This window comes from Cyanistes caeruleus, chromosome 14, assembly GCF_971803275.1.
Source record: "Cyanistes caeruleus chromosome 14, bCyaCae1.hap1.1, whole genome shotgun sequence".
Lineage (NCBI taxonomy): Eukaryota > Metazoa > Chordata > Aves > Passeriformes > Paridae > Cyanistes > Cyanistes caeruleus.
Genome location: NC_141714.1, coordinates 2,367,195 through 2,381,718, shown reverse-complemented (window position 1 = coordinate 2,381,718; position 14,524 = coordinate 2,367,195). Strand labels below are relative to the sequence as shown.

The 14,524-nt window shown below is 41.1% G+C and overlaps 1 long non-coding RNA gene across 20 annotated transcripts in view; it reads left to right on the top strand.

Annotated features, from left to right (window-relative positions):
* Nucleotides 1–14,524, top strand: part of LOC111929243 (uncharacterized) — an 83,953-nt gene that overhangs the window by 16,390 nt on the left and 53,039 nt on the right. For 5 of the 20 annotated variants that reach the window (XR_015276146.1, XR_015276151.1, XR_015276141.1 and 2 more), the window contains 3 exons: nt 3,062–3,134; nt 9,077–9,253; nt 14,099–14,243. This is a non-coding gene — a long non-coding RNA (uncharacterized LOC111929243). Of the gene's footprint in view, nt 1–3,056; nt 3,135–8,044; nt 8,475–9,076; nt 9,254–9,346; nt 9,442–10,083; nt 10,163–14,098; nt 14,244–14,524 lie in introns of those variants that run through there. The other 15 variants (XR_015276150.1, XR_015276142.1, XR_015276138.1 and 12 more) reach the window with 9 other exon arrangements.

Below are 14,524 nucleotides of genomic sequence, written 5' to 3'. Positions count from 1 at the left end.
CCTTTTTAGTCTTTAATGGATACAGTTAATTTGAATAATTGTAATTCAATAACTTCAAAATATGGAGCACCTTGTTAACAGCATGTCTTGAGTATAACTGTCTCAAAAATGTTCCTCTCATTGTTGATGTTTGTAAGAGGTTTTCCAGAGTGAGAGAGTTTAAAGCTCTGACTGTAAGACACATGTTCACACTCTCCCCTTACAGAGTGATTTAAGAGATCCCTTCATCTGGTGGCTGTTCCAAACTGATAAATTTTAAAAAGCAGACAATAAATCTTCCTAACAAAGATGGTGCCAGAAGTACAAAGAAAATGACTGTAAAAAGTAGTGAAAAAAGTCTTTGATTAGGCCCAGGAATATTGTTGGCTTCTGTTTCAAGCCAACCTTTATCTGCCTGGAGGTTCCTTCCTCTGAGGGTGTTGGCTGTAGTCTGCTTTCCTTGGCAGTTTGGGCCAGGGAAATCAGCAGGGAGAGACATCTGGGTTGTTAAGTTTGTGAATCAGAAGTGCCCTGATGCTGCTCTGTGACACACGGGTGCTCCCTGGGTCAGTGTTCTTCGTGTCCCTCTGAGAAAATTGATCCTGAAAGTGGCTTTATATCCTGTTACTAACAGCTTGTTATTAACAGGAGAACTAAACCACACCCTAGGACTTTAGAATTGCCTCTCTGGGTTGTGTAGCTGCAATTTGTGGAGTGAATTCGCTGTATTTTTATTTTGGATGGGTTTCTTTGCAATGAGCTATTTGTAAGGGCTATGCTTGCAAAAGAGGTGCAAATTACAATGAGTTGTTTCCCTTTTCAGAGGTGTGGGTTTTCATTCAGTATCCTTTGTATTTTGACACTGCTCTGTATTCACACATCCCTTCTAATTCCAGCACTAAAGGATTCTAACTGTGTACTTACAGACAGGAAAGATTTTACTCTTCTCTTTAGGACTGGGCTTTTCTTTGGGAAAGAATTTGTACTGAGAAGTGTGTCAAAATCTTTGTAATTAATTTTGGTATATTTACAGAATTCTGCTTTAAGCATTGGGATTCTCAGAATGTTGAGGCAAGTTGCATGGGATAGGGCATGGAAAAAAATAATATCTTCTGTAATTGGTGTACCCTTATAAAAACAGACATTAAAAATAAATGGAAAGATATTCCTATTCCCTTTATCTTGAAAGACACGGAATTGTAACACAATTTTTGAGATCCAGGAGACTTTTTTAGTACTGAATGTCATCCAAATTAAAGAATATGTTTCCTACATCCTTGGAATATTTATCCTGTTTGGGAGCATTATCCCCCAGTTAAATTCCCCAGTATTGCCGAGAGTTGTGCAGGGCTGTCAGTCACAGGCAGAGCCATAGGAAGGGAATGTTTGGGCTCCATTGACTGCATCTGCATCCACTGATAGGGTCTCCACGAACATTGGCTGCTCAGAGATATCAGCTCAGCCCCGTTGCTTGATTTCCCCCAAACACACCATTTTCACATCCCTGTGAATGGTGTAATGTCATATTCTGCAGTAGATGATGGGAACATTTTTAATCCCTGGGGTTCCTCTTGCTTTATGGGATGTCTCTGCACATACCATCACAATTTCAGTATCACTTAATCCTATTTTTTGTATCTCAAAGCGTTATCCTTTATTCTCTGTTCTTCTTTTATCTTTTGTTTATGCTCCTCCTTTCCCTTTCTTGTTTTGCCTGTTCCATTATCTGAATTTTCTTCAGATCTATTTCGATTCTTTCCAGAACATAATTAGATCAAGATACTCCGATGGCAATTTGCTACACTGATTTGATATCAGCTAACAATAGTAAGCTTTGAATAAGGCATTTTGTTTAAAAAGATTAACATAGCAGGATAAGATTCCTCGGGAGGACTGCAGATTTTTAACACCAAAGTGAGAATAAGATAACTGAAATGGCAATGTTCAAATGATCTGCATCTTGGGTCTGATATCTTCTATTTTATGTAACAGAACAGGGTGGAGATATTAAAAAGGAGCTGTACCTTTGCACGTTGTCTTGTAGTTTGAGGCTACCAAAATTTTGGGGCATCTCTGTTTTCTGAGAGTAAATTGTCTGTTAATCTGGGTCTGCCTTTCCAAGGATCATTTCTTGGCCATGCTCAGCTCCTTCCTGCTCAGGCCCAGCATGTCAGCAGCTTCAGAGCCAGAGAGCCACTGAACCTTCAGTGCAGTAACTTAGGCTGCAGTTCCATGGGCATTTCTGGTGGGCATGGCTTTCAGGGAATACAAAAGAGAAGGGGAAAAAGAACTGGAATTGCCTTGGACTGTGTGGGGGATGGCAGTGGGTGGAGTAAAGGTTTGGTGTGCTCCTGTGTAAAGTGCTGGTGGAACATGGGCCCTCTTTGGGCTCTCTGGGGTGGTGGGGAAGTGAAAACAGTTCTGAGGCAATGAGCTGGATGTCCAGAAATCTCAGCTTTTTGGAGATTGTTTGTATTTGCACCATTTTCTGTGGTGGATAAAGGCAGAACAGGGCAGATCTGTGTGGCACCAGCAGCAGCAGTGATGTGCTCCTTGGCAGAATTCAGAGAGATGGATTGCCAAGAGAACTGAACTCCAAGGTTGTTTTCATTCTTCACCTGTTCAAACGCCAGGTGTAATTTATCTACTAAACCAGCGGCCATGGGAGTTGTCTCCGTGGTTGTTAAAGTTTTATGTGTGTTAAATCAAATGTACTTTGAGATTTTTGGGGAAGAAAATCTTCCAGTTTTCTAACAAGCGGTTGATGAAAAACTACCAATAATATCAAGTGTCGTGCTCACCACTGGGACTCTAAGGGGTTTGTTTGTACAGGCAGTGGAGATGGTGCACTATTGTATGTGAGCTGTTCTAGAGAGCAATTCCACCCCAGTAATAATAACATAATCACAAACGTGCAATTAAGTGTTTTAATGACAGCTATTAAAACTGCAATTTCAGGGCTACTGGTACTTTAAAACTTGCCTGTAGAACGATAACTTACATTAAAGGTGTTTACAACTCTGATAGTTTTTATTAGGAACCCTTACTCATAGAATTACTCTTCCTTTTATATGGAGATAAGAAGACAATAATCTGCCTGTCTTCGAAGCGTGAAGATGATGTGAAATCTCTTGTTTTGGAGAATCAAAAAGCAGGTGAGCTGAATGTGCCCCTTTGTGGCTCAGGTGATAGGAACAGATGTTTGTTTTCTTGCATCCAGATGACCAGTCCAGAAATACTGCAGGCTTAGGAATGCTCCTTGCCCATACTTAGAGAGCTGCATGCTTGGAATTTCATGCTCAGGACTTTGTTAAGGAACTCTGTATTGCTGTTTGTTCTAATGTGTTTATTTTTTGGAGGTGTTACCGACCCTATATTCAAGCTGGGTTTGCATGCACATTCATTCCTCCTGAAATTCATAGGCAGCTGTAGGAATACTGAGGAAAGGTCAGTCATGACAAGGTTTGCTGGCAGCTGAGGGCAGTTCTGTTGGGAAAAACCCAGCTAGTGATGAAGGAAGGCAGATGGGTTTAAAATCTTAAAAAACAGCTAAAGAGGTGGCTTTTGCTTTTACTGAAGGTTTGACAAACACAAAGCTTCTGAAAAATTTATTTGCCCTTTTTCATTGGGCTTTTTTAATATCCAGAATCCTACTTAGGTCTCATTTTGAGGGCTTGAAATGCAAGCATGTGCACATGGCAGATGTGGCAGAGCCCAGAGAGCTGAATGAGCAGTGCTGACTGAGCTGTTCTCACTTGCTCAACTGAATCTTCTGGGGAAAAGGAAGAAGGGGTATAGCACAATTTCAGTTCTGCCCTGTGTCTCTGATCTCTGCTGGGGATTTGGTTTCCATAAGAGAGCAACAGAAGAAATAAAGGTGCCAGCTGTCTGTGAAGCCTTCCTCAGTAGTAATAGGTTTAATTTCATGCTCTGAAGTTTTGGTTGTTAACAAATCCTTTTGAAAAATGATGAAAAGTGGCTGGTACAGAGCTGATTGTATTTACCCTTCTGTCTACCCCACTTCTGTGTCTCTAACTGCTGCTAACAGCTTATCATTCATTTCTGAATGTTAAAATGTGTTTTATTAATATATTTAATGGATAAACTGCATCAGTTTAGCCAGGAAGAAATGGTCTGAAGCTAAAGGAGGCTCTTAATATTCTGAAATCAAAATCATTTAACTTCTGTTTCAAAATCAATACTGACAGAGATAAGATCACTCCTTATTGCTCCACAAGCAGCTTGAATTCAGCAGGACATACAGAGCCTGTGTGTGAACCCCAGGGTAAATCAATTCTTTAGCAGAACCATGAAAATGATCAGCAAATCCTCGTTTTGCCATTGATTTGGTTCCTTCCCGAGCAGTTCAGAGCTCCTGGGTACTGAGCTGATCCCTCCTGCCCAGGTGTGACTGGCTGAGCTGTTGGGCGCTCCCTGTGAATCCTTCAGGCATTATTTGGTGTGAGGTTTCTTGCAGGAGGTAACAAAGGAATCGATTTTTTTTCTGCTGCTGGCAGCCTGGCATTTCTACCCCACACATTTAACTCTGGGATTACTGTCCATGTCAAATTTCTCCTGCCTTAGAGGGACTCTCTTGTGGCTTAGATGACCAAAAGCATCCAGGTGTATCTTAATTAATCCTCTCCATTTACTGTGAGACATTTAAGAACAGGTTTATTTTTCAGAGAATTGAAAGAATCTGTGCTCTTTGGGTATGAAAACAGGTGGCAAACTTTTTAATCCTAAAACCCGTGCCTATTTCTTTACCTGGTGAGTTTTGCACAGTATTGTGTCCAACTAACATGCAGTGCCATCTGAAATGTGACTGTGAGTCATTTTTAGGGATGTGTCATTTCAGTGCCCCTGGACTGCCCCAGCAAACCAAACAAGAAAGCTAAAGCAGAAATCTGCTTTTTAATTTTTATGGTAACATCCACAATTAATATATTATAATTATATAGAATATATATAATAATTAATATATTTTTGAATCTCCTTGGTGAGAAGGTGACAAATACTTGATGTTCTCTCCTCTGTCCCTTAATGATTGCATAACTCCGAAGCAAGAACTGAAGATTTTGTTTTAGAAATACCATTTTGAATTGTATATTTTGCTTAGTTTCAAGAAGATTTGGTAGAAGGTGCTTGATTGTTTACTTGACTTTTTGGTACCATCTAGATCACAATTCTAGCTGGGAAACAGAGTTTAAAGTTTAGTAAATTCCTCTGAAAATTGGATATTCCTTGATACTTCTTTTAATCACAATTAGGATTAAGGGCTTAGATATTCCTGTGATGTAGCCTAAGGTATGCTTTTCTTCTTCAAGGCACTTCCCTAACAACCAATCAATCTTCCCAGTACTCTGCTTTAGTGTCCTGAGTTTTCAGATGTGATAAAAGTGATGAGTTATTTGATACACCCAAAGTCAGAAAGAAAGTATTAGCCTGAGGATGGCACCAGCAGTTCATAACCCACAGTGCTGCACCCAAATAATTTCAGCTGATTTGTCTGCAGTTTTCTGTCCCTTATTTGGACAGAGTACAGCAAGTTAACAGCACTGCACAAGCTTCTTAGAGAAAAATCACTTCCTTTGGGGTTTGGTGGGCAACTGTTTAAAGGATTAGAGCCCATTGGAAATACTTAACTGGAGAGATTGCTGGGAATTCTTACCAAAAAATCGAACTACTTTAAACAGCCACTGGCATAACTAGAAGGTTAATAATCTCTAAGCTATTGCCCTGGTTTATAGATACTGCTTTTGGAGCAATAAATTTTAACCTTTGAACATGTTCTTCTGCAAATAAAATCCAGCCTTATTTTGTGTACTTAACAACTTCTGATTGGAAACACATAGCAACCTATAGCAAGCATGCTTTCAGCAAACTGGGGCAGAAATGAAGCAGATCTTCAAAGTGGTCACTTATCTTCCCCAATAACTCTTCTACATGTAAACAAGATAAACCAGGTCGCTCTGCCAGATCCCACTCTCTTTGAATGATGTTTAAATAATTTTAAAGAGAAAGAAGTCGTGTTCAGGCACATTTCTTAAAGTTCTTCCTTGAAGTACTTTTTTCCTTTTAGAAATGTTAATGCAGAGTTGAGCTGTGTCATGAAAATGTGACTAAAATAAGTAGCTGTGTACTTGATTCTGCAGAACCCTGGGGCCAGGCTTCTGATCACTTAGCTAGAACTGGGTCTCAATTTATTGTATATCAGTGCAAAAGACAAAGTTTCCCTCTGTATTCTTACCTTTTGAAAGTCTAAATCTGGATTTTTTTAATCGTTTTTTTTTTTCTAGTCTGCAAGCACAATCCCATTTAACTGGTCAATGTGGGGATACTTTTCCTGTTGAAGCTTTTCCAGTTTCTGTTAAGTGAAATATCTGTGCATATGTGAATAAAATATCTTAACATTTCCCTCTGCCAGAACAGTGGCTGTGCTATGTATTTCCAGTGGATTCCTCTTTTGGGTAGATCCAATGGCTCTTTATTGGGAGAGCAGTTTGGCTGCAATGCTCATTGATGAGGATGGGAAATCCCTTTTGTTCCCGTGTGCTCTTTGTCATGTTCCTCTTTTCCTACCATGTGGAGATCAATTGGAGACTTTCTGTTACTGAACTTTGAGTTGCAGCTCCTTCCTCTCCCCTCTGCTAGCCATGCTGTTGGCAGCAAACAGAGCACCACTGGGACAGGAATGAGTGGGAATTTTACAATGCACCTTCCCCATTTCATCAAACTCTACCTTTGTTTAGCACTGTCCTTCTTGCAAACAAAATGATAAATCAAATTACTGAGGAGTGAAAGCTGCCATCTCCCTGAACCATACTGCTCTTCCCAAGCTCCTCTAATTTCTCTGAGCTCTTTTACCACCACTTTTAAATTTGATATTGCAATTTAAGAACAGACTAACCATGAAAATCTGCAGGTTCACTTGCTGCGGTAGCTGATACACATTGCAAAATAGTTATGAAAAAAGACATTTATTTTAATGTTCTTTATATACAATGTCATTTCACATCGCCAACATTTTGATACTCTAATAGTACTATTTGTTATAATTAAAGAACAAACCCAAGAATGTAGTGCCTAAATGACTTAATGCTCCTAAGTCTTTTTTGCAACAATGACAGTGAGGTTTCAGGGGATACCTTGATGGAGATTACTGAGGATAGACATCCTAAATTTCTAAACTGCTTTGGACAATGAGAGTAGAAATTCCCAAATCACTCATGTGCTCTAAACATTTTTCTTTTGCAGACAAAAGTTTTGCACATGCAATTTGGAATCATATTGGGGAAATAAGTATCCAGATTATTTTTAAGTACTGATTACCTGGCAAATTCTGCTTAGTATGGAAGGGATCAGCCCTTCAGGAATTGAGACCCACTTGAAAAACGCTGAGAGCTTTATTTCAAGTGAAGTATTTTGTTTGCTTTTTCTTCTATTAATTTGGTTTCTCAAATTTTAGTAGTGTCACAATAGCTCATGAAACTGTACCAGATTTAAAACTGGTTGAATGCAATTATTGCATCTTTATCCATGGTCACTGCTGTCTCAGGAAATGCAGCCATTTTTCCAAACATGCTTTTAAAAGGATTTCTGCCTTGCTTTGCTCTTTCTTTTGGGATCCAAAATGAATCTGACATGAATTTTCTTTGTCCAAATATGAACTTGGGCCAAGATTCACAATTCCAAAATGCTTTCAAAACATTTATAGCAAGATCAGAGAGTGCCTGTGTATGGAGCATTGGAAATCATACCTGTCAAACCCCAAAAAATTCCAAAAAGCTCATCCCTGACCTTTGCCCTTAACGTGTAGTGAGTGCAACCACCCAGCTCCAGGCTTTCCATCAAGTGGCTCAAAACACATCAGCCAGGTTTGCATTTCTCAAGATGCGTGTGTAAACTCCACAAGTGGGATCAGTACATGGAACCTGTGTGGAGATCAAAGGAGCAGGAATATTCTCTTTCCCTGGGGGCGAGGGACACTCAGGCACAGCTGCCTCAGCAGTGTGGGATTGATTACCTGGGGCAAGTTTTGTGCTTTTTTTTTGTGTGTCTGCAGTGGAACAAGTGGCTGTGGCCGTTCCCTCCCTGTGCCAAGCTGCTCCCAGGCCGGAGGGCTCCTCGCCTCGTGGCACAGGCATCCTCTTGCCGAGGGACTCCTGCAGTTCCGTGGCCCTTGGCAGCTCGTGCTGTGCTGCACACCTGGCAGGTGGCTCTTGGTTTAGTGTCCTTGAAGCTGTGTCACGCTGGGGACCCCCCCTGGGTCCTGTAGTGCTCCGGTACCGGTCCGTGGCTCTCGCTCACTGCGAGGCCACCACCTGCTGCAGGGTCCCTCCGTGCTGCAAAGCGCTCATGGGGAGAGCAGCCGGGGCAGGCGGCGCTGGGAATAAAGAACCGGCCATTTCCGAATGAGTCTGTGCGTCAGGACCTGGCATCGGGCTCACGGAGCCAGAGTCACTCTGCAGAGAGCCCAGACCGCTGCCATCAAAGTGAGTCATTTTCTTCTTCATTAATTTTCTCTCTTTGGCTCTGCGGTTCTGGAACCAGATTTTCACCTGCAGGGGAGCAGAGGAAAATTGTTTTCAGTTGGTACCAAACTGAATGTGGTCCTTTGTGTATTTAGTCACAGAATCATAGGGAAATTCAGTGGCATGAGGAGCACTGAGAAAGGCAATGACAAACTGAGACAATAGAGCTGTTTGCTTGTTTGTCATACAGGTAATCTTTCCTATCTAGTAATAAAATATTTATTAAAAGATTGAGAAAAAGTGAATTTTGTTGTTAGTTCAGTTATTTCTTTATAGAATGAGCTTTGATTTATTTAATTTTTTGAAACAAAATCTAACAGAGCAGAATCTCATGTGCCCTAGTCATTGCCAAAATTATGCAAGGGTATTGTTACATTGAAAACTGTATGCCCTAGTCAGGGCAAGCCAAGATCTGCTATTGGCCTATAAATGGAGGCACAAAAGCTTTCCTGATTGGATGCTGCATGTTAATTAATGAGTTCCAATGTGGAAGCCAGTGGAAATTCACTTCTGAGCAGAATTTCACCAGCAATACACAACATTAATTCAAAATATTGTCTTAGCAGTGAAGCCAAGTGCCTTCTACTTCATTTGTGAATGGAGCCAGAACCTGCTGCTGCTTCCCACACAATCCAGTGCCACCAGTGTCCCTGCCCTGTCACAGGCACACAGGAAGGAATGAAGGACCTGCTGTAGGTGGATCTTGATCGGGATGGGACAAGTGAGGACGTGAGCTGAAGGTGAGCAGTGGTCAGCTGAAAATACTGCAGAGCTTGTTGGGGTGTTCTCAAAGTTCTGTGGTAACTGCACTGGCTTTGGATGTGAATCCCCAGGGTTGGATTTAAAGCTGTGCTCTCCAGCCGTTTATCCTTGGAAGTGGCTCTGGATCACATCTGGACAGTGTAATAAGTCAAGCTACCTCATTCAGGTTTGTTGTGTTTTGTTGTTCAAACAGCAAAGGAAACACTTCTGTCACTGTTTTCTATAACCCAAAGGAAAAAATCAATATTTTGCTAAGAAATATTGGTCAGTCTGGTTATCTTTTTGATGGAAACTAGAAAGGGAAAGAGAATAATGATTGGAAAGGAGGTAAAACAGTGAGAGGTGATAACACTTGTGGCTACCAGGTTGTATTTTAAAAGAAAACCACTGGTGAAGCCCAGCAAAACATCTTAAATACTCTCTGTGACAGTCTCTGGGTGCTTCTCCTTGTGGCATTACAATTCCATTTACAGCTGAAGGATTCAAATACCTGCAAAACCCATGTAAATTTAAACCAGGTCTCTTAAGTCCCAGGCTGCTATCTGAGATGTTTGGCAGGTCCTTTTGTTGTCTTAGTTCTGGAATATCATTTCAGTACCAAATTATGTTCCATTAAACCAATCTCAAGCCCTCTCAGATCTCTTGCATTCTGACTGTGCAAAGATAATCCCGCTTTTCTCATGCATTTGCCAAAATGTATGAAAAGGTGAAACAGTCTAAAAACTAAACCAATATTTCAGAATTGCCCTCTGGCTTCAGTGTTCTTACCTGCCTGTGAATTGAGGGGGTTTTTTTGTTGTTAAACTAGGGAAGCAGATCTGCAGACAGAAATCAGTAGGCACTTCAGGGTTGTGTGCCAGTTATCGAATACATCCAAGTAAGAACAGGTCTGTAATGTCAGACTAAAAGCTGACAGGGCCAGTTGCATCTGTCTGACTTATTCTTTACCTGTTACCCTCCTTCCTTTCCATATTCATTTTTCCATGCAAATCTCCTCCCCTGAAGTCTGATTTTCTCTCTTCTTTCTCATCCTTGTCTCCTTTATTTCTGTATCCTTCCTAAGTTAACAATGCTTCATTTTGCCTTTCTTTTCTTAATTAGATATTGCACCTTTCCTTCCTTGTTTAAACAGTTGTTCTTTGTCCTTTTATGATATTCCTTCCAGGCAATTTTGGATTTTAGCAGAAACAGAAAAACAGTTTTTCCAGAAAATCATTTGAGGTTTTAGGTGGTGTGCAGAGGAATTTGGGATAGAACAGTGTGTGTTCAGCTGTGCTCATATGATAGAGTTGTCAGGTATTTCTTACTTAATCTTCCATTTTTAAAAAAACACCTCAGAGATGTAGGTTGTATAAACTGGAATTCATTTTGTTCTTGATATATTGATGATGAAGAACAAATATTGCAAAAGCTGTTGCCAAGTTTCCCCAATATATACAAAGAAATTGATCATGTATTTTTGTTTCACCTCTTCAAATATACTAAAAAAAAAAAAATCATAGGGAATTATCACTGAGCTAGGAAGTTTCAAGTAAATGTCACTGGTTGTTTACAGAAGCAGGGCCATAAGATTAAAATTCAGCATAACTAAGTCAAATGATGAATGTTTTAACAGCCAGCAAAAAGACATATAGTGTATTCTTTATACCTGGCTGAAACAATTTTAATTTTCGACAGTTCAGTCCTTGCATTCAGCAGATTGATAAATTCAGCAGCAGATTGAGGAATATTTGCAAAATGGGTGTTTGCTTCTCCATTAATGTGAGCTCAGAGTGTGATCCAGGTTCAAGTTGGATGGTCAGTGCTACAGCTGGGTGGGTTCTGGGCTATTCCTGCTCAGCAGAGCTCATAAAACAATGGTGAATCAGTCCTAATCATGGGATTGTATTTTGATTTATCTTCTGGGAACAGAAGTGGAATTTGGAGGGCAGGAAATGGGGCAGGAGAAAGAAGTAGCACGTATGTAGGAAATCTTTAACAAAAGGTACAAGGCAGCCAAGGACACAAAACCCTTCAAGTGTCCTGAACATACTTGAGCTCATCACTTCCATCTCCACTAAGACCGACCTTGTTGGGTTTGGTTATGGAATTCCCACTGACTTCAGCAGAACCAGGACTTCTGCTTTAGAAAGTTCAGCATGAAATTCTCCCTGCTACCACAGCCCAGAGAGAAATCCAGGCAGGATTTTGATGATGTGGTTTAACCCATGTTTCTCAGAACGGGAGAAAGTTGGTGTTTGCATTTCCTGTGTTATTGCACAGCTCTAGTTTGGTTCTACTGCAAAGGAAAAATCAGTGTTTGGTTACTCGAGGCATTAACATTTCTGTGTTCTTTACCATACAGTTATCTCCTCAGCAGCAATCATAAATTCAAAGGAAAGCCTGGGTGGGTGATCCATACTCTACCTGTCTCTCGGAAAGTCTTAGGTTTGCAGCAAGTTCAGACTTCCTCCTGATTGTAATGTATCTGTTGTAATGAAACTCCTTCTCTAATTCTAATCTCTGATGATCTGTGTAAACCACTCGGTACTTCTCTCTCGTTCTTGTTTTACCTGTTTTGAAAGAAGAACACATTGCTTCAAGCTAGAATTTTTTCACCTTAGTAACACAAAATATCTGGCTTTAAGTTTGAAAATATCTGCGGGGATTTTAGGCCTGATTCTCCACGCACTTACCCAGAGTAACTCCCTTGACTCAGTCTTGATTTACAATACAAGAGGTTCATACCATCAGATATTAGGTTTGCTCCTTAGTAAATAGATAATAAACTGCTTCTCATCTTCTTTATCACCCCGTGTTATCATTTGGGAAAGGGAAGGCATTCCTGGTAAGAATAAGGAGCCAGGAAACCTGGATTTTGTCCCCAGCTCTGTTGCGAGCTTCCTGCCTGGTGTTGAATTGCTCTTGTCTCTGTCCCTAGAGCTGATGCTCTTACCTTCCTCGGAAAATTGTGAAGGACATTTTACTGCACAGAAAATACTGAGAGATTCCACAGTTCCTCACTTCTTGTTGCTAGAAAAATTCCTACCACGTTGTGATTGTTACTGCAATTTGGAGGTTGTGTTGTCAAGTCTGCCACAATCTGCCCACGACCTGATAACAGTGACATAGATTTTCAGATGACAGTTCATGAAACAGTGAAAAGGCAAGCAATTCTACTTCACAATGGGCAGGGAACTGCAGCATCTGCTGTTTTGGGAGCAGCACTGCTGCCTCCCTTCAGCTGTGGGTGCAGCTGAGTGGAGCAGACACAGCTCAACAGCATCCAGAGCATTAAAAGGCAATGGCAGATGACAGGAGCCAGGGAACACAGATGCAAGGAGCTGAAATTTTATGGATTCCATACGGGGTCATTTCTGAGGACAGAATGTGTGGCTGCTCTGAAAGAAAGCTGAGAATGGGAAAGACTGCTGCTGGTTCCCTTCCTCTGTGGCTTATGCTCATATTAGGCAATAACCAATATACTGGAGATCAGCACCTGCTTAAAACCAAAGCCTGAGCTCTTCCCACATTTTTGGGGGAACATAAACACATTATTGTGTTGAGACCAGTGTTATCTTTGCTGACCACAATCATTTTTTGATGCTTCCTTGTTTACCTGTTTACCTGTATTTCTATGGACATTCCTTCAGATGTGCACATTTAGCCAGTGAATTGTCTGGGACAGGGAATATATTTTCAGTATTTTTTTGCTCTGTATCTCATTGTGCTGCTGGAGGTTGTGAATCTGTGTCCTCAGTTACTGCAGCAGAAGAGCCCCCTCAGGTTCAGGTTCTCTTGGGTGATGCAGAGAACTCGAGGTGTTTGTACCTTACCCATCTGCAATTGCTGCAGGTGTCGTGTGCCTTTGCACAGCAGCTCCTGTTTGCTTACAGAGCTTTTCCTGATGAGGTTATAGGGATGCCTAACTCCTCAGAAAACAGGAACAAACCCCTAATAATTACACTCTAATAAGAGCAGTTAATTTTGAACGGGGTGAAATAGATTCTCAGGCATGGGGTTGGTAAAATTTTAGTGTCTGAGTAAATCCCAATGGCACAGAACCCCAGAGCCACCAGCTTTCCCTGGCTGGAGACAGGAGCTGGAGAGATCATCCCTCAGTGCTGCCAAAGGCCTGATTCCCACCCAGCCCCTCCTTCCCATTCCCCTTGCTTTTGAAGTTTCATAGCACCCAAAGAACAAAATTCAGGGTACAGAACTACAGCAGAATCTTGGGTTAATGTTTTTCCTCCTTCTGTGGAGGGACATGTGGTGTCTCTGTTTTTTATGGGACATATTTGAAGTTAGCATTTCCTTCCACTTGCCATGCACACCATATAGGGTCACTTTCACCTAGCCCAGTATTTGACAGTCAGGACTTTGCTATTTCTACAAAGTTTTGGCTCACCAAACTATTGCTTGCATTAGAAGTTTCTTCAGGCTCTGCTCCTCTTAGGACTATTTGTGTAGATCCCAGAACCAGAATTGGTGAGCACTGGAAGTTCTGGGCAGTGTAATGCTGTAAATAAATCCTTTTATATCCTGGATGGGGATGGTTCTGGTTCACCCTACAAGACAGGGGTTCTCTAGGACTCTCCCCAGGCTTGTAGCACCATGTCTTCATCAGATTTGGTCCTTCAGCTTCTATATTCCAGCCCTGAGGGAGCATCAATAGTGCCTTTACAATGCTCTGGGCATTATCTAGCTCTTCTTAAGGCCATCAGCCTGAATTACTTGGAATATTTCAATAGGGAAAATAGATGTGGGATTGCTCCTTAGGCTGTGGGTTCTGTTCAATCCATACAGCCAAACTCCTTTGAGTCAAATCTGTTACCTTCCTGAAGGTGCTGCCTGGCTGAGGAAGATGTACAGGACATTCTCATTCTCTGGCATTTCCACCACTGTGAAACTGCAGTGGAAACAGAATTATCCCAGTGAGGTTTACACTGATAATCAAGTGAAAAGTGCTGCTAATTTTACAACATTAAGGTAAGAATTGTAGAGTCTCTAAGGAACAGCAGTGATTCAGTTCAGTCCACATAAATACCAGGACATTTGTTTTCCTTCACTAGAAGTGTAAATTGTTTGTTTAACATATGGTCACCTGTGGTGCTTTAAGGCCTCACTTGATATTTTTTAACTTTTGATCTCTCTAACTGGTGGTTTGGTTAAGGGTTTTTTTCCTCTTCAAATGAGAATTTAGGGTCATTCTATGGGACAAAATGTTTAACATGTTTCCTTAGTGTCCTTTGTGTTGTTAAGATGGAGTA